Source organism: Asparagus officinalis, chromosome 6 (assembly GCF_001876935.1).
Source record: "Asparagus officinalis chromosome 6, Aspof.V1, whole genome shotgun sequence".
NCBI classification, from domain to species: Eukaryota; Viridiplantae; Streptophyta; class Magnoliopsida; order Asparagales; family Asparagaceae; genus Asparagus; species Asparagus officinalis.
Window position 1 is genome coordinate 20,427,336 of NC_033799.1, and position 26,782 is coordinate 20,454,117.

The following is a 26,782-nucleotide window of genomic DNA, read 5'->3' on the forward strand; positions in this document are numbered from 1 at the left end:
ACATTGTACTTAGTTGGATGACCCGGTTATCCTTAAGAATACCAAGCATGGCACCCTTCAGGAACATCCCGTGAAAGAAAGGAAACAGTTTAGACTCATATACCTGTTAGAGTTTTGCCGCTCTCATTGGACTTAGTTTAATGTTATGACGCCGACTTCAACGAAGGTTTATATGCTATTCTTGAGAGCAAAGCAAGCCTTGGTGGGAGGATCCTCCTGTGGTATGCACAGTACTTCGGATCCGTAGTATTATCAACTTCCTCCTGATCTGCGATAGGTGGTAGCTTGATCTTGTTATTTTCAAGGAGAGATTCGAAAATAGCTGGAACGTCTTCTCATTGAAAGAGTACTCTTTTTGGAATTTCAGATCCGAAGTCTTTTGCTGTCTTCAGGGTTATTGTTGCGATGTCTGATTACCATCAACAACTGTTGTGGGTGCCTTCCCCTTACCCCGAAAGACGAAGCTTGAGTTCGGGGGATTGGCTGTCGATCGGCTCCTCTCGGCCTTTTTCCTTCTAAGGAAGCATTCAGCCCGCTCTCCGCGTATCTTCAACTCTTTTCAGGTATTGGAGGGTGCTACTCACATAACTTCCAACATATCCAAAGAGAGGTTGTTGTGATAGGTTTGGAGGATGAAGTCCTCTGTGATAGGATCTCAGCAGTTCATTGCCTTAATCTGGAAGCGCTTGACGAAGTCGTCGACCGTCTCATCATCTTCCTATTTCTCATCAAAGAGTGTCCTGATTTACACCTCGGCATCATCATCAAAGAAGTGAGCGAGAAACAGGTTCTCTAGGTCATCCCAGCTATTGATGCTTCTAGGTTTGAGACGGCGGTATCAATCAAAGGCGGGCCCGCGAAGGGTGCCAACGAATGACTGGACCATCAATGCTTCATTACTGGAGATCATGCCCAACTGAGATTTGAAGTAGATCAGATGCTGAGTGGGCGAGCTCTTCCCATCAAATGGCGTAAAGTTAATGAGGTTGAACTTCACCGGATATGGGATCGACTCCCACTCTCTCGGGCAAGGACATGGAATACTGGTCTTCTTCACCTCTCGAGTAAACATCAGAGCGTTGACTTTGCTCTCGAGATCTTTTATCTTTTCATCCTTGCTCGTATCCTTCCTTGGTTGATATTGAGGAGGAACAATGGGGCCACCCCCAGTGTTGTCATCATTGGTGGGACCACCCCCGACGTCGTTATTCTCAATGGGGCCACCCCCAGCGTTCTGGTTAATGAGAGGGTTATCAGTATTAAGGTGTTCATCCACATCTAAATCGCTATCTGCTTGGTTAGCATTGTTGCGACGACTGGATTCACCTATCTGATTTGACAAGGCTCGGATCTGTTGGCCGTACTCTTGTCTCATCTCGTGTATAGTCATTTCCATTTCGATTTTGAATGCTTCTTTCTGCTTGGCTAAAGCATCCTCAACCATTTTGGCTACTTCCTTAGTGTTAATCATGAATGCCTCGCGAGATTATCCTGGGCTGGACACCGTATTATCAGAAGCGATGGCGGAATTAGCATCTGATGCTTCATCATCTGAGGATAATCCCTTCTACATCCTCTGATAATCCTTTTGTCTAATGGTTACCGATCGCAACTGGGTTAGACGATGCGATATGAGAGGGTCAGAACCAAAGGGTTGAATCGACTTTCCCCTATCAGCCATATTAACTGTGACTCCGGATTGTTTAGGTCTGACCCTTCCACCTGGAGTCGAGACATCAGTTGGGCTATTCCCGAATTAACTCTTTTTCCTGGAGAAATGTCGGGGAGAGAACCACTTAAAATAGTCAAGGACTTTCCCTTATTGACCATATTGATGGTAACTTCTTGGAATTCGTCATCTCGAATAGCCGATCGTTTTTTGCGGAAATGCTTTGGTTTGGACTTGGTCGTTTCATTAGAGATCCTCTCGAATACTGAGACCCTCTATGGAGCAGTCTTGTAGTAACTACACACCAATAATACTGCCCTGATAATCTCGATGCACGGACAGTGAGGGTCTGCTTCCCGGGTACTTCTCTTTCGAGATTTATTCGTAACCCCAGCCCGATAGTACAACTCGTCAGCATAATGACCGAAGCAATCTATCATGTATTGGTATGACTTCCCAGGTATAACGTTGTCATCGTCAGACGAATATGTTTCTTTCTGGGGATTTGCCGCCTTGTTGGCGTTCTCAAGAGTCACACATTTAGAGACACGCATTTGTAAGCATGAACTCTTGACGGGCTCTTGTACTTCAATTCGTCGTCCAAGGTGGTCAGTTATAGGGGCTTTCCCATTATGGGAAGGCTCTGACTTGTTGTGAGGGCATGTGCGACCCTTAGTTCGAGTAGTTGCTCGGGGTTCAGGCACCAGACCCAAGCGCTCTTTGATCACAACTTTGCTTTGATCCTTGTACAAAGGACCCAGATGATCCGACATTGGCTTCTTGTGTTTGAACGAGTCTACACTACCGCGAGGCTTCATTAGAAGTATCGGATCAATCAGAGCAGGGGCGGAACTCAACAGAATCAGAAAGATTGGTGCAGAGTGTCTCCTGTCTCGGTCCTAGTGTGGGTCAGACTTGGGTGACCCGCGGCTTGGAGGGTCGGATTAAAGTGACCCGTGGCTTGAAGGGTATGATTGAAGTGACCTATCCCTTGGAGGGTCAGATTGAAGAAAAGGTAAAACCAATAATGTGGGGGAAATTGTTAAGAGTGAGGAGGTAGAAGAAAGGGCATGTGTCATTGAAGAAAGGGTAAAACGAAGATGCATCAGAGCTTTGGAATCTGAAGCGACGGAGCTAGGAACGAAGCGGTAGAAGAAGATAGGAATAAATATTTTTGTCGGGTGGCGTTTTTAATGGTATGTGTCATTTTTTCCAAGTGGCGTTTTCAAGGGTAAGAGTTTTTAGTAATAGGATATAGATGATCCGAAAGGACCGAAACGGTACTTGGCTACCATATGAGGGACCTACAACAAAGTTTTGCCAAAAGTCTATATGCATTATTATATTATCCATTATTTACCTTCCTTTTAAAGAAAATATCTGATGAACTGAATCTAACCTCCACATGAAATGCGTATAAAATGAATCGAGGTGCTCGCTCCTCGCTCTCTCCGATTCCTTAAAAAAAAAAGGCGGCTCCTTTTTCCCGCTCCACTAAACCCCGAACAAATCCCCCCCTTAAAAATCTAGGGTTAGGGTTTCGATCTCGTCTGCAACTCCATGGAAAAGCTCTTATCACCCCCTCGCGTCCCGTTCGCTTTCTTGCCACCCTTTTCCTCCTCTCCCTTTTCATCTTCGATCAGTAGACGATCAGGCCAGCAAGGGTTTTGGATTCAGCCTACCCCTCCTCGGTGATTCGAACCACTTAGAGTTTCGTTGAGCAGTTCAGAAGGAGTCATGAGTACAAAGGTAAAGATCTCCATTACCGGTTTCCTAGGTGGGGAATTTTTAAAAACACAAACCCTGCCTTCTATTGACTGCATGCTTGTTTTTTGCTTTTTTGTGATTATTTTGTTGCTAAGTTTTCTTAAATCTCATATACTATAATCTTGAAATATTTCTCAAAAGTGGCATCTTTTGGATTTTTTAATAAAGATAGGATTTTTTATAAGTTTACAGGAGGGAATATTTTGGGATAAAGCATAAAACTTTTAGTAAATAATAAATATCATATGCTATAGGTCACTTTTTTTTTCTTCTTCTGAATTTGTAATGTAGGGCTTCCACTGTTGTATTTTGAATTTCACGTTCTTAATTTTTTTAAATAAATTGAGATGATCCTTTGGCAGTCCGCAATTTATAGTGAGCTATATTCAATCCAATAATTGGGGTTATGAATCTTCAATGATGATTAAGTTTGATCCGGAATGATCTAATTTTTTTGGTGATCATTTTTCTTCAATTTTCCTCATATTTGGACAACAGGTTGAATATATTTTGGCTGTGTGAACTTTAATGTTTTAGATGGATCATCATTGTCAAAAAGAGGTTGCTGATCTTGAGTCTTTTAGCATTATGGCATTATTACCTTTAGATGGCCGATATTTGCAGAAAGTCAAGGATTTGCACCCATTCTTTAGTGAATATAGGTTAATCCGTTACCGTGTAACAGTCGAGGTAACTTTCATTAAATTCTCCTGGAAGAATACATATTTAATAAGTGTTTTTTATTTAACACCAATGCACAATGTTAGTCTTACATTATGTTTTTTAAGAATAATGGTTTCGTATTTAAATGTAGATTATACAATCATTTTTGTAGCGAATGATAAAGACATGTTTCTGGTAAAGCATGAAGAAACTATGGTTGTTGATTGGATATCCTTGTTCGTCTGGCTTACAAATCATAATATGTCTCAGGTATTTAGATAAAAGGTTTAAAGCCTTAGTTAGCTCAAAAGGTTTAAAGTTGTGCCTAAAATGTTCTGTGAACCGTTGGGATATTTATATTTGATATGCATATCTGACAATAGTACCCCTCTTCTAATAAATTTGAATATGTTGTAGTATTAGCAGTTTTTGTATGAGTCCATCGAACGTTGTTTATTTAGGTCATGCTTATTAGTGTGCTTTCATTTATAATCTGACAAAACGTCCAGCCTCTGCTTTGATATAGGTAGCAGTCTTCATTAAAACTTGTCATAGTGTAGTCATGTCTTGGGTAATGGAGAAAGAGGTAACTTACAAGTAAAAAAGGTTTACCTCTTTCTCCATTGCCCATCATGATCTGACAAAGCTGGCCACTATACTTAATTTCATGTTGGCTACTTAGTGCAAAATGCTAATCTGAAGTGATTCTTTTTTAGGTAAAATGGTTGCTAAAATTATCAGAAATACCTGAAATCAAGGAGCTTCAAAGCTTTAGCGAGAATGCCAGGTCTTATTTAGAAAGTATAGTTAGTGGCTTCAGCAAAGTTGATGCTCTGGAAGTGAAAAAGATTGAAAAAGTAACTAACCACGTCGTTAAGGCAGTGGAATACTTCTTGAAACAGAAATGACAATCCAATGCTGAGATGCTGAGGTGAGTTTTTGATGTTCTTTGTTGTGGGTACTCTATGTTCATCTTTTTATAACTACGACTAACTGTGATTTCAAAGATTTCATTTGATGCTTAGTATTTGACATCAAATTCTACAAAATTCTTTTTTAGGTACTGGAGTTTTTCCATTTTGCTAGTACATCAGAGGATATAAATAATTTAGCCCATGCATTGGCATTGAAGGAGGCGTTCCACACTATCATATTTCCTGTGATGATTGAGTTGTTGAATGCAATATGCAAATTAGTGAAGGAAAATGCTCATATCTCCATGTTGTCTCGCACTCACGGACATGTATTTTCAGTTCTAGATGAGAGGCAACTCCTATTATCACGGAATACCAACTTTTTGTTGATTAGATGTTATCTATAAAAACTTTAATGCTATATAAGCATAATTGAAAATCTTATATTTCCCTTTTATTTGTGTTTACATATAGAAGGACATAGTTTATTGTATATATTGATTTAAAAAAAAGAATCAGAAGCTATTAGACTAAGAAAATGCAGAGAATGCTTCAAGGAAAAAGAAAAATTCTTTTTCATTTCCATGAACTAATTTATTTAGCAATCCTAAATTCTTAATGAAATTTATCCCAAATGGAGAAGGGATGCAACTGACAAGAGCACGTTTAGAGAAGGATTAGAGATGTGGGAGTACTCAAAGAAAAACAAAGTACTCTTGGGTTTAAAAAGTTAAACTTAATCTAAGGTGCACAGGGTAATATTCCACTAAGAATTTTTCCCTAATGTCCTGGTGGTGGATTTTTTGGTTGAAATAACTCAAAGATTTCAGGCTTGTTATTTCGGTGAAATTTTTTATACAAAAGTAAGCTTTTTTTGGGGGGGTGGGCATATATAGAAATGATTAAATAATTATTACATGCTGAAACTCAGGAATTTTCTACATGGGGCTAATACATCATGTATAATTACTGGTTTGATAAAGATTATACTGTCTATCTTCGTTCATATATATTTACAAGACATGTTCTACATTCCTTTCTTCACGAGTTTTTAGCTTGATGCTATGAAATAAATTGAATGGAACCTTTTCAATCTGAAGGTTAAAAATAATATAATCATGTCTTTGTTTCTTATTTAGTCCTACAACAAAAAATGAGTGAGAAGTTAAGTTGCTTAAATAGGTATGCCCAAGACTCAAGTGTAACACGGCTAGTTGATTTTAGCAGTGGATTGAGCCAAACTTGTTACACTTGGTGGGTCCCACGACTTGTACTGCACAAATGGGCTCGGCGGCCCAGGGCGTGACAAATTGTATCATAGTAGTTGCGAGTTGGAAGTGTGGAGCTAAGTGCTATGCGGGGCTAAGTGCTATATTGCGTGAGTGAGGTGGGAGCCACCTCTAGAGTCCACATAACCTAGTGATACCGGGATGTGCCAATTGTCATGTCACGATGAGGTATTTAAGGTGAGGTGTTTGTGACACACCTATTTTGTCCAACATTAGGAAATGAGTGAGAATTTAAGTGGCTTAAATTATTTAAGTGTAACATCGGTTAGTTAATTTTGGTAGTAGATTGAGCCAAACAACACGTTTCACTTGTTGGGTCCCACGGCTTGTACCACACCAATGGGCCCATCAGGCCGGGATGTGACATGGCCAATATTAGAAGTGGACATATACTAAGTTGACTGGTCAAAGCAGCTAAAATATCATATTGATAATTTTCATCGTTATGCTACAGGAATAAACGATTTGCTTTTGTAATAGGTTTATGTGGTTTAGTTCTGATATCTTCTAACTCCCTTTGTAGCCTGCTTCACCCACTACTTTGGGAAAGGAGATGGCAAATTTTGCTTTCAGACTAAGTGAAGTAGGGAAGACCTTTACAAAGTGCAAATATTGGGCAAGTGTGCTGGAGCTGTTGGAAACTACAATGCACATAAAGTTGCATATCCTGATACTGACTGGCCAACTGTTGCAGCTGAGTTCGTGACCTCTTTGGGTTAGATTTCAACCCTTACGTGACACAGGCATGTTTATTTACTTCTGCTACTTTTCTCTTTGCAAGGTTTTACCTATCTAATTCATTTCAGCTTGATGGATTTTTTTTTGGGTAATTAAGTAGTGCATAGACGATTTTGATATGGTTTTTTCTTTGTGAATGACTTGGATAGGTTTCATTAATGGGAGGAGTACTTTATTTACCTGTACTTTTTTGACACTGCTACTTGTATTCATTGTTCTCTGCTTGAACTTGTTTACTAGTAAACAGTCCTCATGAAGATTTAGGCAAGTATACTAACTGTAAATGTGTATAACTAATAGAGCCTCAGGATTTTCTTTAATATGAGTTTTGCAATCGACTCAGGTGACTGAAATGTAGGTTTTTTTGCCATTTCACGTTTCAAGAGCTTAAAAAAGGTGATTCATATAGTAAGTAGATACTATCATGTGCATGCTTGATAATAAGTAGATACACTTGTAGGTTATCCATCTATCTTGGAATTACAGTACATTTATCAATTAGCCTATTCTACACCAACCTACACTTGTAGGTTATCCATCTATCTTGGAATTACAGTACATTTATCAATTAGCCTATTCTACACCAACAAGTTAGTGCATAAATAATAATGGAATTGCAGTGCCAGCTAATATTTTTTTAAGTTTGTGTTGTCTGAAAGGTTACGTCAATGTGGCCTATGAATGAATGACACTTGACTTGCATGCATACTCTCTATCTGAGCCTGTTGCTTGCTCCGTATACAGATTGAGCCGCATGACTATATCGCAAAGCTTTTCAATGCAGTTGTTCAGTTTAATAACATCCTGACTGATTTTCATCAGGACATATGGAGCTATATTTCGTTAGGTTATTTTAAGTAGGTAAATTTCTTATGCTTGACCACTATATGTTGTGCGTGGCGCGGAAGCGGTCGAAGCACACAAGCCAAATAAGAGAGATCACAACAAAATTGAACAAGCACAATCACCAATAACACAAGAGATTTACATGGTTCGGCAAGTTACCTACGTCCACGGGGCAAGTAGGGGATGGGGCTTTCACTAATAGAGAAAGAGTACAAATTGAGATTACAAATCACTCGAAGGAACAAATTAATCTCATCAATAAGCTCTTAATCTCTCCAAACAAAACCCTAAACAAATATCTCAGAAAATATCTCTTTTCTGTACTCCAAATATCCCCAATTTGCTATCACCAAACCCTTAAAATTGTGTTCCTATTTGTACCAAAACAGAAACCCAAACGGAATCCAAATAGGAACTCTAACTGTGCAGAAAACTCGTCGTAAGTCGACTTAACAGAGGCCACAAGTCGACTTGGCAGAGCGAAAAACACTAACTGGAGAACATATCATAAGTCGACTTAACAGACACCATAAGTTGACTTGCCAGAGACAAAAAACAACGATTCTAGAGCAGAACGTAAGTCGACTTATAGTCGGCTTACCATAAGTCGACTTATGCCTGTGCATAAGTCGACTTATGACACAGAATATGCAAAAAACACACAAAAACTGAATTCCCCAAATTTCTCCACACTATACCCCTAAAATATTAGGAACAATTTTAGCTCCCAAACTTCCAATTTGGAATTTAACAATTTCATGATACTTTTGCTTTCCAGATGACCAAGGCTGGGGAGATTGGATCTTCAACTATGCCTCATAAAGTTAATCCCATTGATTTTGAGAATAGTGAGGGCAACTTGTGTTTGGCTAATGCTATTTTATCTGTTCTCAGCTCGAAATTGCACATCTCTCGTATGTAGGTGTGTATCATTTACTTTTTCATCTTTATTCATGGTTCTTGAGGAGTACCTAATGTGAAGTTCAGTGCTATATCACAGTTAAAAAAACATGTCTTAGTGTCTCATTCTGATAAAGTGATACTATACTTATTGCATGTGTAATCATTAACGGAGGGATTCGACCGATTCCACTGTTTTGAGGAATTTGGATATTGGATCTGGGTATTCTCTCTTGGCATACAAAAGTGCACTACAAGGAATCCGGAAGCTTTAGGTTAGTAGTAAAATCTGTATGAGATGGTTATCACTAGAGAATTAGATATAAAGCTAGATGTGTTATTGGTAGGAAATGTCTCGTTGTCGTCGTTCATTGCTTCATGTGTGTTGTTTGTTCTGTTCTTGCTTTAACTATTTGGGTTGGGCATATGTTGAATTTGAATTCGTCACTAATGCAAGATGATAAATTCTCTGAATTACAAGATCATAGAAATGTGGATCCATTTCAAGATGAATTCTTGTCTTGCTGTCAACATAATTTCTATCCAATGTACATCCGTCTAATAATATATATGATTTTGCGGATGTTTAAGTTTTTTCTATATAAGTATTTCTTATCTAAAATTGTACTAACCATTTCCCTCAAAAATATTGGATGAACTATGTCTTTGCTATCCTTTTCAATTTCCTTTAGATCTATTATTTGGGATCCATAACTACGATATCTGGCATGATTCTTTTGAAAAAATTCTGTCTGTACGTCCGAGTAGTTGATGCGAAGAAAGATACATCTAAAAGTGGCAAAAGCTCCTTTTTGCTCAATATGCTGCCGACGTATAAAGACAATCCTAATGTTAACATTTAATTAGGGGTGGTAAATGGGTCGAGTTAGGTCGGGTAGGGTCATAGTTGACCCAACCCATATAAGTATGACCCTACCCGACCTGTTTAACAAATGAGTCAATACGATCCGACCTGTTTATTAAACTGGTTACCCAACCCGACCCATATAACCTGAATGACCCGTTTATCAAATCTCAGTTCAAGATCATGGATACTATATAGATCAAGATGAAATTCTTTTGACTCTTTCGACAATCATGAGTCAAAATATGCAATACTGCTACATAGATTGTACAAGAGATTGACCCTTTTAATAACAATCCTAATTAAGGATTAGGTTGCCGCTTATTCAAAGCATTATAAACCACGGTCCCCACCTTTTTGGCCGTCGCCGCACTCCGACGAACGACATAAAAGTCAAAACCGGACAGAACCTAGGCTTTAGAAAAAAACCTGCGCACTCCTAGGTTGACCACTGACCCTTCAACCCCACAATGTAGTTCCTCCTCAGATCCAGAGATCCACTCTCGACCAAATCCCAGCAGCTCTCCCCCATCGAGGTGAAGTAGTTCCTCGACAGCGACAGGTTCTCCAGCTTCCCGTAGCTTGCCAGGTCGTAGAGCACGTCGGGCACCCATTTCCTCCTCTTCTCCGACCTCCCCTTATCCTCCTCCGATCTCATTCGTACGAGCGGAACCACGACCGATCTCTACCGTTGAAATGCTGGCTCGATGTCGATGAGGGCCGAGATGCAGCCGATCGTGCCGGAGATGCTGGACCTGGCGGGAAACTAGGGGTCGAAGGAAGAGGAGAGAGAGGAGAAGGAGGAGGATGAAGACGACGAAGAGATCTACATATTTGGAGTTTGCAACCTGTTTAGAATTAAACGTGTCGGTATTGGGTTACATTGGTCATTTCGGGTCAACCCTAATTTACCCATCTAATAAATGGGTCAGTTCGGGTTGACCCGTTTATGACCCGACCCAAATAACTTGACCCGTACCCAATATAAACGGGTCGGGTCGGGTCGGGTTGATGGGCCGGGTCATAATTTGCCACCCCTACATTTAATCAAGTTTATTCTGAAACTTGCCCAAATTAGTTTGAAGTTTAAAGCTCATTATTTTAAAGTAATAATACTTTGATTGTACATTTTTGATACAGTGCCATTAATATGTCTCATTGCAAATTACATATTTAATAATGACATGACTCATGAAATTACACTACTTTGTAACTCTCTTCGCTTCTTAATTCTTTATTTCTTCTCCATCATATGTAGGTAAATGAGTCTCGTCTCAATGAAGACCTGGACCAGGTGTGGGAGGTGCTTGCAGAACCAATACAAACAGTAAGTCCTGACAGTGCACTGCACTTCCCTTTAGACTTTATTATGACTGCTTTTGTATAATTTTTCTTTTTTCTGCTTTTGTTGGTTATATGATGTAATATCAAAGGTCTGCTTGTATGTTGTATTGTTTTTGAAGGTTTTATATAAGACATCTAATTCCACCTCCCCCTGTATTTTGACTATATGTTGGGAAAGATGACAGTCCAAGAGAGGGGTATTTTCACTTGAAAACAAATAGAATATAATTACATTAAGTATCAATGATGGTCTAGTTAGGAACTATTATTCTAGCATTCCTTCTTAAGCTGGAAGAGTATATAGACCTATCATTTTTAGCTAGTTAAATCTAATCAAAAAATTCCCTTCTCCTTCCTCTCCCCCAACCCCTCCTCTAAAAAAGGTAATGTTTTAGGGATATCGTTACCTATCTATCTGAATTGACAAGTGAAGTGACATTTTGCTCAATATCATTTCATAATAAAGTGACAATCAACCTTTATAGGCTTCCTGTTCTCATGAGACTTAGTTTGTACCATTGGCAACATACGCCAAAACCTAATTATTACGATGTATTTCCATAGCCTGAGGTAGAAACACACCTATCTCCTGATGAAGGTATTTAATCAACATAATCCCTCAAGCAGCGAGAGCCATAACTTGATAATCAACCTTAGCAATAAATCATGGCACGATAGTCTGCTTCATCATGAGATCACCATATTCCTCCAATAAAAGTACAATATCTGCCAACTAGACACTATCAAGAGTATCATTTGCTCAATCAACATCAAAATAACCAATAATATTAAATAATAAAATAGACCCTTGTTTTTGATGGACTCTCTCTTGTTTTCTTGCATTAGGTTATGCGCAGATACAATATCCCAGAGGCATATGAGAAGCTGAAGGATCTCACCAGAGGAAGAGTTGTCAGCAAGGAGAGCATTCAAAAGTTCACTAATGGCTCGCAATTGCCAGAAGAAGCAAAGAGTGTTCTCTTGAATTTGACTCCCTAGTCATACATTGGAGAAGCAGAGAAGTTGTCTAAGTCTATCGACGATCATGTGGATTTGGTGAATGGGTTCAGGCTTTTATAGCTATTGAAACAAACGTTGAATGAACGAGATGAAAATTTTACTAATTGAACTATTCGTGGTTCATGTTACTTCCCCTTTGCATTTTCATTATACGCAAAGGCAGTTGATACCTCAAACCGTTTGTGTTTGTATTATTGTGTAAGCTTGCAAGGGTAAATTAACAAAAGGAAAACGAAATTGAATAAGCTTGTAGCATTGTTGGGTGATCTTTAGACCAGTGCAATCAATTTCATTTGGTTCTTTTACTAATGGCCTGGAGGAAGAAAATTGCAAGCAGGAGGCTTCAAATACAAGAAATGTATTCTCCTTGAGTCAATTGTATTTTGTATTCTCCTTGAGTCAATTGTATTTTGCAAGCAGGAGAAGCAACACAGGTATGCTTCCGTGTATTGTTAATTTCATTGTATTCTCCTTGAGTCAATTGTATTTTGTATTCTCCTGGTACTTCTATTTGTGATCAACATACAGGAATCAGAATGCTTCAGCTGTTATATTGTAAGTCGGGGGATTTGATTATTGGATTTATGCCCCCACGCAGGTTTTCCCCCGTTGTGTCAATTGTCTCCTTGATAGTTTGTTTTCATTTGAAATACTTAAAGTTTGTTTACCTCGACACTTATATTTATATTGATTTTTGGTAACTACCCCTTCCGCAGGATGCAATAGTAATTCTTGTTTATGCGATTTGAACAATATTCTTGTGTTCTTTTCCTTTGAAATAAAGTATCTGGGTACTTGAATCTGTAAATATCAACAAACCTATGTGTGGTATACTGGTATTGGTGGGACGATTCTGCCTTAGTATTCTCTTTTTGTTCACAACATAGATTTCTTGTTTTTTACATGTTTAGATGCAGTTATTTGTTGTCCTGTTTCACTCTCTCAAACTTTAACATCTGTATGGTCTTAAAACTACTAGTACACTTGAAAACAACTATCAAAATATCCGGTGGGAATTTTATGTGGCGTGATCTCGTCTATAAGAATTGAGATACGTGGTAAAGATTGAGAGAATTAGACCGTATTTATTATCACATAAGTAAAGAGAATCCAGATCCGAAAAACACAGTTGATTCTCTAATTACATCAAAATATGCATAATCAACATCTAAATATGCAAAAACAAAAATCACTTACAAGAATCACTCTAGTTCTTTCTCTAATGTGCCTCAAAAGAGTATAGTTTGCTTCGAACTCGAAGAGTAAATATTTGGCAAAACCTGTTGACAGTAAAAAGTTTATTGTTCTGTTGAATTTTATGATCGCTGTTGTATCAAGTTTTTCTCATTACTACTTGAATTAACTTAAGTTTCATCAGCTTAATATTCTGTTCTTTTCTCAGAAACAGTGCCTATAGCTTGGGATCTCATGCAACTATTATTATGATAAGTATGAAGAGTTTTGAGAAATGGAAAAATGAGAAAAAAAGGAAAAAAAAAGAAAAGAAAAATGATATATTTGTATTGCAGTAAGCAAGCGGACGTACAAAAAATAGCCTGATTATTTCTAAATTTGAAAAAGAACATAGATTGATGACAATGATAATATTAATGACTGTGGTTGACGACTTCTAAATATTAATGATCCGAAAGGACTGAAACGATACTTGGCTAGCACATGAGGGACCTACAACAAAGTTTCGCTAAAAATCTATATGCATTATTAGATTATCCATCATTTACCTTCCTTTTAAAGAAAATATCTAATGAACTAAACCTAACCTCCACAGAAAACGTGTATAAAATGAATCAAGGCGCTCGCTCCTCGCTCTCTCCGATTCCTTAAAAAAAAGGCGGCTCCTTTTTCCCGCTCCCCTAAACCCCAAACAAATTCCCCCCTTAAAAATCTAGGGTTAGGGTATCGATCTAGTCTGCAAATCCAAGGAAAAGCTCTTATCACCCCCTCGAGCCCCGTTTGGTTTCTTGCCACCCTTTTCCTCCTCTCCCTCTTCATCTTTGATTAGTAGACGATCATGCCAGCTAGGATTTCGGATTCAACCCACCCCTCCTCGGCGATTTGAACCACTTAGGGTTTCGTTGAGCAGTTTAGAAGGAGTCACGACTATGAAGGTAAAGATCTCCATTACCGGTTTCCTGGCTGGGGAATTTTCACGAACACAAGCCATGCCTTTTATTGATGCATGCTTGTTTGTTGCTTTTTGGTGATTATTTCGTTGCTAAGTTTTCTTAAATCTCATATACTATAATCTTGAAATGTTTCTCAAAAGTGGCATCTTTTGGATTTTTAAATAAATATAGGATTTTTTATAAGTTTACGGGAGGGAATATTTTGGGATAGAGCATAAAACTTTTAGTAAATAATAAATATCATATGCTATAGGTCACTTTTTTTCTTCTTCTGGATTTGTAATGTAGGGCTTTGCTGTTGTATTTTGAATTTCAGGTTCTTACTTTTTTAAATAAATTGAGATGATCCTTTAGAAGTCCCCAATTTATAATGAGCTGTATTCAATCCAATAATTGGGCTTATGAATCTTCAATGATGATTAAGTTTGATCCGGAATGATCTAATTTTTTTGGTGATCTTTTTTCTTCAATTTTCCTCATATTTGGACAACAGGTTGAATATGTTTTGGCTGTGTGAACTTTAATACTTTAGATGGAGCATCATCGTAAAGAGGAGGTTGTTGATCTCGAGTATTTTAGCATTATGGCTCTATCACCTTTAGATGGCCTATATTTGCAGAAAGTCAAGGATTTGCACCCATTATTTAGTGAATATGGGTTAATCCGTTACCGTGTAATGGTCGAGTTAACTTTCATTAAATTCTCCTTTAAGAATACATTTTTAATAAGTGCTTTTTTATTCAACACCGGTGCAAAGTGTTGGTCTTACATTATTTTTTTTAAGAATAATGGTTTCATATTTAAATGTAGATTATACAATCATTTTTGTAGCGAATGATAAAGAAATGTTTCTGGTAAAGCATGAAGAACCTGTGGTTGTTCGTCTGGCTTACAAATCATAATATGTCTTAGGTATTTAGATAAAAGGCTTAAGGCCTTAGTTAGCTCAAAAGGTTTAAAGTTGTGTCTAAAATGTTCTGTGAACCGTTGGGATATTTATATTTGATATGCATATCTGACAATAGTACCCCTCTTCAAATAAATTTGCATATGACGTAGTATTAGCAGTTTTTGTATGAGTCCATCAAACATTGTTTTTTTAGGTCATGCTTATTAGTGTGCTTTCTTTTACAATCTGACAAAACGTCTAGCCTCTGCTTTGATATAGATAGCAGTCTTCATTAAAACTTGTCATAGTGTAGTCATGTCTTGGGTAATGGAGAAAGAGGTAACATACAAGTAAAAAAGGTTTACCTCTTTCTCCATTACCCATCATGATCTGACAAAGCTGGTCGCTGAAGTTATTTTCATGTTGGCTACTTAGTGCAAAATGCTAATCTAAAGTCATTCTTTTTCAAGTAAAATGGTTGCTAAAATTATCAGAAATGCCTGAAATCAAGGAGGTTCAAAGTTTTAGCGAGAATGTCAGGTCTTATTTGGAAAGTATAGTTAGTGGCTTCAGCAAAACTAATGCTCTGGAAGTGAAAAAGATTGAAAAAGTAACTAACCACGATGTTAAGGCAGTGGAATACTTCTTGAAACAGAAATGTCAATCCAATGCTGAAATTGCTGAGGTGAGTTTTTGATGTTCCTTGTTGTGGATACTCTATGCTTCCTCTTTTTATAAATACGACTAACTGTTGTTTCAAAGATTTCATTTGATGCTTAATATTTGACATTAGATTCTACAAATTCTTTTTTACGTACTGGAGTTTTTCCATTTTGCTTGTACATCAGAGGATATAAATAATTTAGCCCATGCATTGGCACTGAAGGAGGCGTTCAACACTGTCATATTTCCTGTGATGATTAAGTTGTTGAATGCAATATGCAAATTAGCGAAGGAAAATGCTCATATCTCCATGTTGTCTCACACACATGGACAGGTATTTTCAGTTCTAGATGAGAGGCAACTCTTGTTATAACGGAATACAAACATTTTGTTGATTAGATGTTATCTACAAAAACTTTAATGCTATATAAGCATAATTGAAAATCTTATATTTCCCTTTTATTTGTGTTTACACATAGAAGGACATTGTATTTTGTATATATTGATTTAAAAAAAAAAAAGAATCAGAAGCTATTAGACTAAGGAAATGCAGTAACTTAGGAATTTTCTACATGGGGCTATGTATAATTACTGGTTTGATAAAGATTATACTGTCTAATTATACTGTCTATCTTCATTCATATATGTTTGCAGGACATGTTCTACATTCCTTTCTTCACAAGTTTTTAGCTTGATGCTATGAAATAAATTGAATGGAACCTTTCAATATGAAGGTTAAAAATAATATAATGTTGTTTTTGTTTCTTATTTAGTCCTACATCAGAAAATGAGTGAGAAGTTAAGTTGCTTAAATAGGTATGCCCAAGTTTGTTTCTTATTTAGTCCTACATCAGAAAATGAGTGAGAAGTTAAGTTGCTTAAATAGGTATGCCCAAGACTCAAGTGTAACACGGCTAGTGAGTGAGAAGTTAAGTTGCTTAAATAGGTATGCCCAAGACTCAAGTGTAACACGGCTAGTTGATTTTGGGAGTGGGTTGAGCCAAACATATTACACTTGGTGGGTCCCACGACTTGTACTGTACGAATGGGCCCGGCGGCCCGGGGCGTGACAAATTGTATCATAGTAGTTGCGAGTCGGAAGTGTGGAGCTAAGTGCTATGCGGGGCTAAGTGCTATATTGCGTGAGTGCGGTGGGAGCCACCTCTATAGTCCACATAACCTAGTGACACCGGGATGTACGAATTGTCATGTCACGATGCGGACGTCGCTTATGTAAGGTGCATGTGTGTGTACATGTGATACACATTAGCATGCTTATGATGAACAATAGGTGTATGTGTGTGTACATGTGATGAAGAGACTTGATGAGATGCACAAGGAGCATTGACATTTTATAGTTGTATGCATCATAGCAAAATTTAGCTAAATGGCCTTTACGACCACAAATGGAGAACTTGTAAACTTTGCTATACAAGTGTTCATAATGTGTAGGTGATTTATAAGTTATGGCACTAGATTTAGCACACTTGTCCATAAGTTTCTTATGATTACCAATGCATGTGTTAAAAGTTAATTCTAAGCATGATATGCGGTTTTTCACAAGATTCAATTTATTATTGATCACAACATTATTGATAATAGAAGTAGAGCATGTATGGTTATTCTTAAAAGAATCAAATTCATTTCTAGTGCATTCTACTTCTAGCATGGCATCTTTATTAGCATAAGTTAAGCTAGAAATGGATGAAGTCAAATTTTCAATTTCCAATTTTAACTTATCATTAATTTCGTTAAGAGCAACATTTTCTTGAGAAATGATATCAAAATTGGAGGCTAACTTCTCATGATCGGATTTTAAACTAGCATGCTTGCTTTTGGGATCAATAAAATTATTTTCCAATTTAGTGTAGGCATGTGATAATTTCTCATATGCACAAGCGAGTTCATCAATAGATAAATAATTATCGGAATCGGAATCGCTTACTACACAAGAATTATCCCCTTGTGGTCGTGTACATGATGCTCCACATGAACTTGAAGAAGAATCCTCCAAAGCTTGTCGGATTGCCTCCAAGTTCCCTTGATGTGCTTCAATGAATTTCCAAAGTTTGTAAGCACTATCAAAATGAACAAATTTGTTAGAGAAGGATGAGTCAAAAGCATTAAGCAAAAATTCTAACAAAAGATTGTTCATTGTAAACATTTTCTTATCATGATTGCTCCACTTGGATTTCTCCAATGTGGGCACAATATAAGCACAATCAATAACTTCCCATAAGTCAATATTTCTAGATTCAACAAATATTTTAAATTTAGAGCACCATTGAGCATAAGGGAAATTCTTATATTTTGGAGCAATATTTGGATCATAGCCTAAACGAAATATATTCATATTCATGATATATATGTGAAAATATGCAAGCAAGACAAAAGTAATCATAACTAGATTAGCACAAAAGATAACTTGGATCTTTAACTCAAGGTGGTTAGACCTTAAATCAAAGAGCCCCAAGCTCTGATACCAATTGTTAGACCCTAGAGGGGGGGTGATTAGAGTCTTATGCTAATCTAATCTGATTTTATGCCAATTAAAACTTATTAACAAATTATCCTAGCAAGTATGAAATACAACAAGATATATGAGCTACGATAAGCAAAATGAACTAAGGGATATATCCTAGCAATGAGATATACTATGAGATATATGCAAGAATATATAATTAACACAAGGGTAAACAATCTAAACTAGATAGTGGGCAATATAATCAACAAACAATAAACAAAGGTGATATAAGATATGAACATAAAAAAATAAGTGCGCTAATGCAATCACAAATAAACGATATGATTACGGAGTTCGGTCCCCACGACCTACGTCTCCGTTCCTCACCTCGAAGAGATCTCCACTATCACAACTAGGTTTTCTACGTTCATCCGAATAACGTATACACCTCACACTCGGTTTTCTAGCTAACCGAAAACTTTACAATCAATACTCTTGCAATCCCACTCTACTCCCTCTTAAGTATTGAACTAGACGTGTCTCCCTCAAGTGCTCGGATACAACCTCTCCCTAGGTTCGTCAACCGACAGCACTCCTCTTGGGACGATCCCCGACTCTCGACACACACTTCTCTCGGTGTACAAGTGTATTACAAAGTGAATCTCACAATAAGCACAAATATAATAAATGATTATTCTCTAATATGGATGAGAACACAATGAAAGCTCACACTCAATTGTTACAACTCTCACCAACCCAAATATACTATGTATGAAAATACAATAAGCTCAATGTGGGTGGTGTAACAATGAGATATAAGTCAAAACTAAACTCAATATAATTCTAGCTTAATAACAATGGTAATCAAATATATAAAAAAGCTAGAAATAGAGTTTAGAAAACTTCCCAATAGATCAAGAGGTGGAGGGAGAATAGTTGGAAGCTCAAACTTTAATAGATGATCTCCTTAAGCTCTTGTGGAATTGATTCACAAAACCGAAACACTCAAATGCTTAAAAGCTTATAAACACACTTTAAACAAACTTAAACCCTTGATTAAAACTTTGTTAAACCTCTTGGATTGCTACTGAAAACTAAAGTATAAGGGGGTATTTATATGAAACCCCAAAGCCAAGAGAAAGCCAAGAAAAGACCAAAAAACCAGCTCAACAACAGCTCTAGAAACTAGCTGTTGGAGCAGATTTGACAGTGCGGCGGTCGACTGTGGAAAACTCACGGTCGACCGTGAGCCACTTTCGAAACTCAAAAAATTCCAGAAACATTGGCGGTCGACCGTGGCGGTCGATCGTGGGAATTTTTAAGCTGACGGTCGATCATGGTGGTCGATCGCGAAAGTCTATGCTGGCTCCGTAGGAAAAATTAAAGGCGCGGTCGACCGTGGCGGTCAACCGCAAATAAATATATAATATTACAGGTTTGAAAGTGAAATGCTGATTTTAAAACCCTGTTTAAAAATATCAAATAAATTTTAAAAAATGTAAAACTTTAAGAAATGATAGTAGACATGATAATACACATGCTACGATATCATCATTTTGCAAAGAGGTCCAAAACATGAGAATATAAACATATGAATTTTGACATTTTGGCTAAAACATATTTTGAAACTTTACAAAATGATTATATAGACTTAAAGAAAGATGTAAACTATTGTTATGAAGTCTATAAATAATGAATATAGTATTTTATCAAAATACAAATATAATGCAATAAAACATGATTTTATTGAACTAAATAAAATTGATATTGATGAAATCATATATATGCATGTAAGTATGAAACAAAAATATGTTTTCTAATTATATTCAATTGTTTCATAGTAAAACTTGAAAACTATCAAACCAAAACCTATATGTATATATATAACTATATTTATACATGGAAACCAATAAATGTGTGTGTGTATATTATATTGAGCTTAAGGTACTAACACATATAATATAAACTCCTCAACTAAATTACCCAAGCTTGATCTTGATCTTCAATAGCTTGACTTGGTAATCTTACGGATGTAGCTTGAACTTGGATCTTCAACTTGAATTGTATATAGCTTCACCTACTATTCCGCCAACCTCCATTTGATATTATCGTTATGGCGCAATCCATCCAACCTCCAACATATTGTTTGCCTAGAATAAATATAAAACACAAACACTAGACAAACAATATTAAATATAAATTATTTGTAAATCATCATCAAAATAAGAAGGCCAACACTAACCTCCATAGGAAACGCGTATAAAATGAATCAAGGCGCTCGCTCCTCGCTCTCTCCGATTCCTTAAAAAAAAGGCGGCTCCTTTTTCCAGCTCCACTAAACCCCGAAGAAATTCCCCACTTAAAAATCTAGGGTTAGGGTTTCGATCTTGTTTGCAACTCCATGTAAAAGCTCTTATCACCCCCTCAAGCTCCATTCACTTTCTTGCCGCCCTTTTCCTCCTCTCCCTCTTCGACTTCGATCAGCAGACGATCAGGCCAACTAAGGTTTCGGATTCAGCCCACCCCTCCTTGGCGATTCGAACCACTCAAGGTTTCGCTGAGCAGTTCAGAAGGAGTCACGACTATGAAGGTAAAGATCTTCATTCTTGGTTTCCTGGCTGGAGAATTTTCACGAACACAAGCCCTGCCTTTTATTGACTACATGCTTGTTTTTTGCTTTTTTGTGATTATTTCGTTGCTATGTTTTCTTAAATCTCATATACTATAATCTTAAAATGTTTCTCAAAAGTGGCATCTTTGGGATTTTTGAATAAAGATAGGATATTTTATAAGTTTACGGGAGGGAATATTTTGGGATAGAGCATAAAACTTTTAGGAAATAATAAATATCATATGCTATAGGTCACTTTTTTTTCTTCTTCTTGATATGTAATGTAGGGCTTCCACTGTTGTATTTTGAATTTCAGGTTCTTAATTTTTTTCAAATAAATTAAGATGATCCTTTGGTAGTCCCCAATTTATAATGAGCTGTATTCAATCCAATAATTAGGCTTATGAATCTTCATTGATGATTAAGTTTGATTCGGAATGATCACATTTTTTGGTGATCCTTTTCTTTAATTTTCCTCATATTTGGCTCTATCACCTTTAGATGGCCGATATTTGCAGAAAGCAACGATTTGCACCCATTCTTTAGTGAATATGGGTTAATCCGTTACCGTGTAATGGTCGAGGTAACTTTTATTAAATTCTCCTGTAAGAATACATATTTAATAAGTGTTTTTTTATTCAACACCAGTGCACAGTTTTAGTCTTACATTATGTTTTTTTTAAGAATAATGTTTTCATATTTAAATGCAGATTATGCAATCATTTTTGTAGCGAAAGATAAAGAAATGTTTCTGGTAAAGCATGAAGAAACTGTGGTTATTGATTGGATATCCTTGTTTGTCTGGCTTACAAATTAAAATATGTCTCAGGTATTTAGATAAAAAGGTTTAAAGCATAAGTTAGCTCAAAAGGTTTAAAGTTGTGCCTAAAAGGTTCTGTGAACCGTTAGGATATTTATATTTGATATGCGTATCTGACAATAGTACCCCTCTTCTAATAAATTTGCATATGATGTAGTATTAGCAGTTTCTGTATGAGTCCACCGAACATTGTTTATTTAGGTCATGCTTATTAGTGTGCTTTTTTTACAATCTGACAAAACGTCCAGCCTCTGCTTTGATATAGGTAGCAGTCTTAATTAAAACTTGTCATAGTGTAGTCATGTCTTGGGTAACGGAGAAAGATGTAACTTACAAGTAAAAAAAGGTTTACCTCTTTCTCCATTACCCTTCATGATCTGACAAAGCTGGCCACTGTAATTATATTTTCATGTTGGCTACTTAGTGCAAAATGCTAATCTGAAGCGATTCTTTTTTAGGTAAAATGGTTGCTAAAATTAACAGAAATACCTAAAATCAAGGAGGTTCAATGCTTTAGCGAGAATGCCAGGTCTTATTTAGAAAGTATAGTTAGTGGCTTCAGCAAAGCTGATGCTCTGGAAGTGAAAAAGATTGAAAAAGTAACTAACCACGATGTTAAGGCAGTGGAATACTTCTTGAAACAGAAATGTCAATACAATGCTGAGATTGCTGAGGTGAGTTTTTGATGTTCCTTATTGTGGGTACTCTATGCTTCCTCTTTTTATAACTACGACTAACTATGGTTTCAAAGATTTCATTTGATGCTTAATATTTGACATCAGATTCTACAAAATTCTTTTTTAGGTACTGGAGTTTTTCCATTTTGCCTGTACATCAGAGGATATAAATAATTTAGCCCATGCATTGGCACTGAAGGAGGCGTTCAACACTGTCATATTTCCTGTGATGATTGAGTTGTTGAATGCAATATGCAAATTAGCGAAGGAAAATGCTCATACCTCCATGTTGTCTTGCACTCATGGACAGGTATTTTCAGTTCTAGACGAGAGGCAACTCTTGTTATAACGGAATACCAACTTTTTGTTGACTAGATGTTATCTATAAAAACTTTAATGCTATATAAGCATAATTGAAAATCTTATATTTCCCTTTTATTTGTGTTTACACATAGAAGGACATAGTTTATTGTATATATTGATTTAAAAAAAAGATTCAGAAACTATTAGGCTAAGAAAATGCAGAGAATGCTTCAAGGAAAAAGAAAAATTCTTTTTCATTTCCATGAACTAAATTATTTAGCAATCCTAAATTAATAAAATTTATCCTAAATGGAGACGGGATGCAACTGACAAGAGCACGTTTAGAGAAGGATTAGAGAAGTGGGAGTACTCAAAGAAAAACAAAGTACTCATGGGTTTAAAAAGTTAAAATTAATCTAAGGTGCACAGGGTAATATTCCACTAAGAATTTTCCCTAATGTCCTGTGCTGGAATTTTTTTGGTTGAAATAACTCAAAGATTTCTGGCTGGTCATTTCGGTGAAATTTTTTTATACAAAAGTAAGCTTTTTTCGTGGGGGAGGGGGCATATATAGAAATAATTAAATAATGATTACATGCTGAAACTCAGGAATTTTCTACATGGGGCTATGTATAATTACTGGTTTGATAAAGATTATACTGTCTATCTTCGTTCATATATGTTTGCAAGACATGTTCTACATTCCTTTCTTCACGAGTTTTTAGCTTGATGATATGAAATAAATTGAATGGAAACTTTTCAATCTAAAGGTTAAAAATAATATAATCATGTCTTTGTTTCTTATTTAGTCCTACATCAAAAAATGAGTGAGAAGTTAAGTTGCTTAAATAGGTATGCCCAATACTCAAGTGTAACACGGCTAGTTGATTTTGGTAGTGGGTTGAGCCAAACGTGTTACACTTGGTGGGTCCCACGGCTTATACTGCACCAATGGGCCCGGCGGCCCGGGGCGTGAAAATTGTATCATAGCAGTTGCGAGTCGGAAGTGTGAAGCTAAGTGCTATGTAGGGCTAAGTGCTATATTGCGTGAGTGCGGTGGGAGCCACCTCTAGAGTCCACATAACCTAGTGATACCGGGATGTGCCAATTGTCATGTCACGATGAGGGCGTCGCTTATGTAAGGTGGAGTGTTTGTGACACTCCTATTTAGTCCAACATCAAGAAATGAGTGAGAATTTAAGTGGCTTAAATTATTTAAGTGTAACATCGGTTAGTCGATTTTGGCAGTAGATTGAGCCAAATAACACGTTACACTTGTTGGGTCCCACGGCTTGTACCGCACCAATGGGCTCGTCTGGCCCGCGTGACATGGCCAATATTAGAAGCAGACATATACTAAGTTGACTGCTTAAAGCAGCTGAAATATCATATTGATAATTTTCATCGTTATGCTACAGGAATAAATGATTTGCTTTTGTAATAGGTTTATGTGGTTTAGTTCTAATATCATCTAACTTTGTAGCTTGCTTCACCCACTACTTTGGGAAAGGTGATGGTAAATTTTTCTTTCAGACTAAGTGACGTAGGGAATACCTTTACAGAAGTGCAAATATTGGGCAAGTGTGCTGGAGCTGTTGGAAACTACAATGCACATAAAGTTGCATGTCCTGATATTGATTGGCCAACTGTTGCAGCTGAGTTCGTGACCTCTTTGGGGTTAGGTTTCAACCATTACGTGACATAGGCATGTTTATTTACTTCTACTACTTTTCTCTTTGTAAGGTTTTACCTATCTGATTCATTTCAGCTTGATGGATTTTTTTTTTTGCGTAATTAAGTAGTGCATAGACGATTTTGATATGGTTTTTTCTTTGCGGATGACTTGGACAAGTTTCATAAATGGGAGGAGTACTTAATTTACTTGTACTTTTTTGACACTGCTGCTTGTATTCATTGTTCTCTGATAGAACTAGTTTACTAGTAAACAGTCCTCGTGAAGATTTAGGCAACTATACAAACTGTAAAAGTGTATAACTAATAGAGCCTCAGGATTTTCTTTAATATGAGTTTTGCAATCGACTCAGGTGATTGAAATGTAGGTTTTTTTTGCCATTTCACGTTTCAAGAATTTACAAAAGGTGATTCATATAGTAAGTAGATACTATATTGTGCATGCTTGATAATAAGTAGATACACTTGCAGGTTATCCATCTATATTGGAATTACAGTACATTTATCAATTAGCCTATTCTACACCAACCAGTTAGTGCATAAATAATAATGGAATTGCAGCGCCAGCTAATAATTTTGTTAAGTTTGTGTTGTCTGAAAGGTTACGTCAATGTGGCCTATGAATGGAATGGCACTTGGCTTGCATGCATACTCTGTATCTGAGCCTGTTGCTTGCTCCGTATACAGATTAAGCCGCATGACTATATCGCAAATCTTTTCAATGCAGTTGTTCAGTTTAATAACATCCTGACTGATTTTGATCGGGACATATAGAGCTATATTTCGTTAGGTTATTTTAAGCTGGCAACTTTCTTATGCTTGACCACTATACCTCTAAATATTAGGACCTATTTTAGCTCCCAAACTTCTAATTTGGAACTAAACAATTTCATGAGAATTTTGCTTTCCAGATGACCAAGACCGGGGAGATTGGATCTTCAACTATGCCTCATAAAGTTAATCCCATCGATTTTGAGAATAGTGAGGGCAACTTGTGTTTGGCTAATGCTATTTTATCTGCTAGCTCTCAGCTCAAAATTGCCCATCTCTCTTATGCAGATGTGTATCATTTACTTTTCCATCTTTATTCATGGTTCTTGAGGAGTACCTAATATGAAGTTTAGTGCTTTATCACAGTTCAAAAAACACGTCTTAGTGTCTCATTCTGGTAAAGTGATACTATAGTTATTGCATGTGTAATCATTGACAGAGGGATTTGACCGATTCCACTGTTTTGAGGAATTTGGGTATTGGATCTGGGTATTCTTTCTTGGCATACAAAAGTGCACTACAAGGAATCCGGAAGCTTCAGGTTAGTAGTAAAATTTGTATGAGATGGTTATCACTAGAGAATTAGATATAAAGCTAGATGTGTTATTGGTAGGAAATGTGCCGATGTCGTCGTTCTTTGCTTCATGTATGTTGTTTGTTCTGTTCTTGCTTTAACTATTTGGGTTGGGCATATGTTGAATTTGAATTCGTCACTAAAGCAAGATGCTAAATTCTGTGAATCTTGTCTTGCTGTCAACATAATTTCTATCCAATGTACATCCATCTAATAATATATATGATTTTACCAATGTTTAAGTTTTTTTCTATATAAGCATTTCTTTTCTAAAATTGTACAAACCATTTCCGTCAAAAATATTGTATGAACTATGTCTTTGCTATCCTTTTTAATTTCCTTTAGATCTATTATTTGGGATCCTGTCTTTGCTATCCTTTTTAATTTCCTTTAGATCTATTATTTGGGATCCATAACTATGATATCTGGCATGATTCTTTTGAAAAAATTCTGATCTATTATTTGGGATCCATAACTATGATATCTGGCATGATTCTTTTGAAAAAATTCTGTCTGTACGTACGAGTAGTTGATGCGAAGAAAGATACATCTTAAAGTGGCAAAAGCTCCTTTTTTGCTCAATATGCTACCGACGTATAAAGACAATCCCAATGTTAACATTTAATTAGGGGTGGAAAATGGGTCGGGTAGGATCATAGTTGACCCAACCCGTATAAGTGTGACCCAACCCGACCTGTTTAACAAATGAGTCAATGCGATCTGACCCGTTTATTAAATGAGTTACCCGACCCGACCCATATAACCCGAATGACCCGTTTATCAAATCTTAGTTCAATATCTTGGATACTATATAGATCAAGATGAAATTCTTTTGACTCTTTCGACAACCATGAGTCAAAATATGCAATACTGCTACATAGATTGTACAAGAGATTGACCCTTTTAATAAACAATCCTAATTAAGGATTAGGTTGCCGCTTATTCACAGTACTATAAACCACGGTCCCTGCCTTTTTAGCCGTTGCCTCACTCCGACGAACCCCCCAATCCCTCTGATCCTCGCACGACATAAAAGTCAAAATCGGACAGAACCTGGGCTTTAGAAAAAAACCAGCCCACTCCCAGGTTGACCTCTGACCCTTCAACCCCGCAATGTAGTTCCTCCTAAAATCTAGAGCTTCGCTCTTGACTAGAT

General features: G+C 36.8%; 2 pseudogenes; both read left to right on the top strand.

Annotated features, from left to right (window-relative positions):
* LOC109845862 lies at window positions 3,974-12,100 on the top strand (annotated as a pseudogene).
* Window positions 14,695-26,782, top strand: part of LOC109845863 — a 28,335-nt pseudogene continuing 16,247 nt past the window's right edge.